Source organism: Oryza glaberrima, chromosome 2 (genome assembly GCF_000147395.1).
Source record: "Oryza glaberrima chromosome 2, OglaRS2, whole genome shotgun sequence".
Lineage (NCBI taxonomy): Eukaryota > Viridiplantae > Streptophyta > Magnoliopsida > Poales > Poaceae > Oryza > Oryza glaberrima.
Window position 1 is genome coordinate 26441031 of NC_068327.1, and position 5364 is coordinate 26446394.

The window sequence follows — 5364 nt, forward strand, 5'->3', positions numbered from 1 at the left end:
AAATGCTTCCTTGAACATATTGTCATTTCAATAATTACCTCGAAAATCACTGGATAGGATTTCTCATTAAAAAAACCATTTTCGTACATATCTCCTATTTATTTTTACGTGCGGTCCAAAAAATTTACAGTGTGTGAAAATGCATAGGAGTCTCCTTATCAAGACCCGCGTGTGAAAATTTTGACAGGACACCCCAAAGTGATACGGCTAATGGACACAAAAAAAAAAGAGTAATTAGCTATAGGATACTACGGCAATTATTTTATTATCTTCACTCCAAATGAAGAGAGAAACATATAAAGAAATACATTTTAGCCGTCATGGACGTCGTCGCCTCCTCCTCCAAATTCTATAGGGTTTTGGAGGGGAATCGGGAGAGGGAGAGTGGATTAGTTCAATCGGGTTACAAGCAATCTGGCCCTAGAGGCAAAATAGTCTTTTTCACACGGTTTCTCTCTCCATTTGGACCAAAATTAATAAAATAATGATCACAATATCATATAGTTGATTACCATTTTTAGGATTCCGATAGCTATGTCATGTTTTTGGAGTGTCCTTCAGCAATGAGCATAAAAACAACTTTTCTAATTAATTTTCACAAACAATATATAGTTTTAGGAGGACCGTATATAAAAAGGATATATTTACAGGAGGCACCCTAGGAGCACCACATGTATAAAAGCAAATAATCTATTAAAATCGAAGGAGGGTGGGCCACTTCTAGCCGCAAGCCCCTTCGCATCTCTCTCCGCTCCTCACTCTCCTCTCCCGCACCAAACTCGATCTCCTCTCCTCCTAGGCGCCACCCTCGTCATCTCTTCCTTTACACACATCCCATGTTGATGTCGCCGCATAGGCTTAATGAGGAGTTCAAAGCCATAAGATCTGATTCACCTTGGCCTTTCCACTGGTGGCGCGCCCAAATCAATTTTCGTAGACGGCGGTGGATCGAGCCATATGTGAAAATCAACTATTTTTATAGGTTTTTAAGTTATAGACGAACCCTCCAAAAGCATGTATATATGAAAAAAAAATCTATTCTAGCCGTATGTACAAACTGGTTTTGTAGTAGTGATTCATGTTGAAATGCTTATTACTGAGAAAAGTTAGCACATGTTGATGGGTCAAGCAGTTATATGACTTAAAGGATGATTTCGACGCAATGCAGAACACTTGAAGAATGGGCCTCGGTGAAGGGCAAGAGAGACAATTTTTACTATGCTCATGCATGTACGAACTAGTAGAACAGAACAGCATACTCAGAACATGGATAATCTGCGCAGGAAACCATAATTAATGCCATCTACAGTACGCAGGTGCGCGATTAAGTTAAACGCGATTGTATGTCCGCATCAACGAAAACAACCGCAATGAGGCCAAAGCAGGGAGAATCTCAGCGTATAGGCTGGGGCCCCAGCCCCCCAACTCAGCAGATGAGGCATGCAGCCATATTCCTCTGCCTGGCTCTCACTCTCACTCGATCACCTCCCGGTAAAATCCAAACGGTGCGGCATAATTCTGCCGCATAAAACCAAGCGACCAAATTCCCCTCCTCTCACCGTGTCACACGGGAACAGAACTTACTACTCGGCCTCTGCAGCTATATATCTCTCGATCGATTCTGTTCTAAGCTCTAGTAATCTAGCCTATTGCATGCCGTTCCCAAGGTTAGCGAATGTTTTTAGACTAAGCCGTGATCTATCATCTGATAGTATCAGGCTATCAGCCATGAATTAATATATATATATACTACTATATGGATGCATATATATGTCTGATGTGACCTATAGCTTTGACGCAATTTCCTCACCTAATGCTTGTGATATCTATGGGTTGTTGTCACGACACTCGTTATAGGTTAGTGATATCTAAAACTAATTTTGATTACGTTTCTGGAGTTTACTTTTTGTTTATAGTTAGGACATCGAAGGGTCCTGTTTAAAAAGGTCCTCCTTGACGTACGGATTAGAGTATGGGTCATTGTTTGAGTATATGCAATAATACGTACACACCATTTTTCCCGGTTGATATATAGACGGGCAGCATTACAATACTAATAATCACACTGTAACTGCCGGCCTAACAACGTCATTGGTCGCGTGCGATTTGACGCCTGCTTGGCAAATCGGTCGATCAGGCTAGCATGCCGCTAGCTGGGGACATGCGTGAAAAGATTGTAAAATCACCAAAACCAGAGAAAGCACGTTTAATTATTAATGTCTGATCTTGATTCTTGTCTGGATCGATCTTCAGAAAACATATATATGTGTATATATATATACAACTGTCAGTTAGAACATATGATCCGTGAATTTCTCACATGGTTGGCCTGTTGCTACCTGTGGTCATTGAGGCTACATCAACTACTTCTATTTCCTTGTAATGAAAAAGGTGAAATACGCACATAGTTTAGACTCATCCGTTGCCTGCTGCTGTTTATTGTAGTATAATCAAGCGATATTTTGTGATTATATGGAAGAAATATACACACATTATCACTTAAATCTCCTATTGAAAGCGTGTTCACGTGTAAGTAATATTTATACGCACCAAGATTTGAAATAATCATACAATCATAGTCATATGACTTTATCGAGACGACCGGTGCTTCCCTAGAATCAAGAGATATAATTCGATCCCAGGAACTGTCACTACTATAAAAACGATTTTCTTGTACACGGAGCCCTTTAGATTTTAGATGGACCGTAACTGGTCGTGTCTGCAACAATCGTCCTCCATTTTCGGGTGTGGATCCTTAAGAGGACCACACGGAAAAATCGATTTTCACAAACGGATCTCTTAAGTGGACCGCACGCAAAAATACAGATTTTTTTATCCCATTCCCTCTTCCTCTTTTCCCTCTCGCTCATTTCAAATTTTTCACCTCCTCTCTATTCCCTTCCCTTTTATTCACTCCCTCCTCTCTCTCTCTCTGCCTCACCTCTCCTCTCCTCTCATCCCCTCCGAGCGTGCGGCACGTGGGATGCGGGAGGCGGCTGGCTCGACGCCGCCATGGCCGAGGCGGCCAGCAGGAGGCGGCACGGCGGCTGGCGACCGGCGGTCGGGCGTCGTGGCCGGGAACAGGCGGCTAGCGGCTCGGGAGTGACGGTGCTTTCTGCCGCGCGCGCGCGCATGACTGCCAGATCTGCGTCGCCGCCTCCACCAAGTAAGAGGTGGCCGGGAGCAGCGCCGCCCTCCCCACGCGAGGTGGCAGCGGATCTGGTGGTGGGGTATGTAGGCGGCGGCAGATCTGGCGGTGGTAAGGCGTAGTGGCAGCAGATCCGGCTCAGGTGACGGCGACAGGAGCGGGCAGACCAGGCGACGGCGACGATGAGGATGGTGGCAACGGCTTCTCTAGGGTTAGGGTTTCGGATATTTGGATTTTCTTTTTCGGTTTTTTATTTTTGCGTGCGGGCAACATAAGCACCCACCTTCAGGGCTATGGCGGCCGCGGGGGGGGGGGGGGGGGGGCTTCCTCTCAATCCAAGCACAAGACTGATGGATGCAGATCCGCCTTCGCCATGGTCTCTCTAGGCGGCGAAAGGGGATCAGATCAGGGCTTGGCAACCAGATAAGATTAGTTAGTGATCAAGGAGCTTGGCAACCAGATAAGATTGGTTAGCGATCTAGGATTTTGGCCAGGCTCACATCGACCTGCTGGTGTTGTGGTTTCCACCAGCATGTGCACAAATTTCAGCGTTTCGATGACAGTGCCCCCATCAACATGGGAAATACCATGGATCGTGGTACCTACTCATGCTACGCAATCCAACCATCCATACCATCGTCCAATGGGGATGACTGCACATGGATGAATGATGTTGAACAATTCTCGCCTGCCAATGGCAAATGATCGACGGAACCTTCGGGTCCAAGAGAGGAACCACCCCACTCTCCTCAACTTGGTAGTTGTTCCTTTCATGTCTGGTGCAACCCTCATTCTCTAATCGTGGGGACAGCCGCCTGCTAGGCTACTAGCGATCAACTGGAGGTAGCTACAAGAGTAGTGGCTTTTTGCAGGATTGGGAAAATTGGTCATGGGCAACTAAGGCCGATTCGGCAGTCTTGGCCGGTCATGAGCATGTCATATCCGACTGTTCTCGGTGACCAGCTGTTGTTGGAGGCATATGTTTGTTTTGGTGAGCTATTTGGTAATCGAACGGGGCCATGAGGTCCAGTGAGATAACTGCGGGTGAAAATCCTAATCCTATTTCTAGATTTGGCAATGTTATTGATTGTATGTTGTCTCCTTGTTGAAGGTGTCGTCTTAGACTTGGGATAAAAATCTAGTTCCGGTTAAAGATGATAGCGGCAGACATGCGACAGTTTCTTCTTGAAGGCTTTGTTTTGAAGTAGGTTTATATAGGTCTTTGTATTTATTCGGTGACTGAGAATTCTTTTCCTCTATTCTGGCTATGTGCATCCTAGTACGATGGAAGAAGATGCCATGTGTAATTTCATTTATTAATATTTTTCTTTCCATTATAAGAAAAGTATCGTCATCCTCCTCCCTCACTATCTAGTTCCCTATATAAAAAAACACCTTCATGAAAAACCTCCCCACCAAAAAACCAGTATTTTCACGTGAAAATCAACTTGACAAGCCGCATAGAAAAAAAACTAAATCCATTAATTCCAATCCCGTATAATGCATGAGCATGACACCGGGTTTGGCTCAGTTTTATGTGAACAATGGGCAGAATAGCTATATTAAGGCTATTAGGTTAGCTAGTTTGGTTGGACCAGCACTACTACCAAACTCCACATCCATAAAACCCTCATAAGTATCGGTTCACTTCAAACCAACACTTTTGAGGAATTTTCCGGCACAAACGAGCATTTTTAGCTGGATCAAATTAAAAACCGGCACCTATAATCACTCATTGGTGCCGATTCATAATAAAAACCCGTACCAATAGTCATAGGTACCAGTTATTATAAAAAAATTGGTACCTATATATAAAACAATAGTACCGGTTTTATAAAACCAGCACCTATATGTGAGAGATAGGTGCCGGTTTTTATAAAACCGACTGCTATGGATTGAGCCGAGTCGAATGCACTGACAAAAATATCTCAAGTAGTAGGTGGTTGGTTTTCTAAGTGTGGTCGACCTCTTATCTCCCACATTCTCTTCTCTTCTGGATCCATCCAGGCGGCGCGGGGGGCACTGCCAGGCAACGAGCGGGGGTACGGCCGGCAGGTGGCCCCGCTGCATCGAGGGGCGGGTGGCCGGTCGGGGCGATCTCTGCCGCGTCGAGGGGCGGTTGGTCCCGGTCGGTGGGCATCCCACTATAGCTTGATGGGATCAGGAGCTCGCGCGTGTTGTCGCTCCCGGTCGCGCTCTGCCTCCCTCCCGCCCCC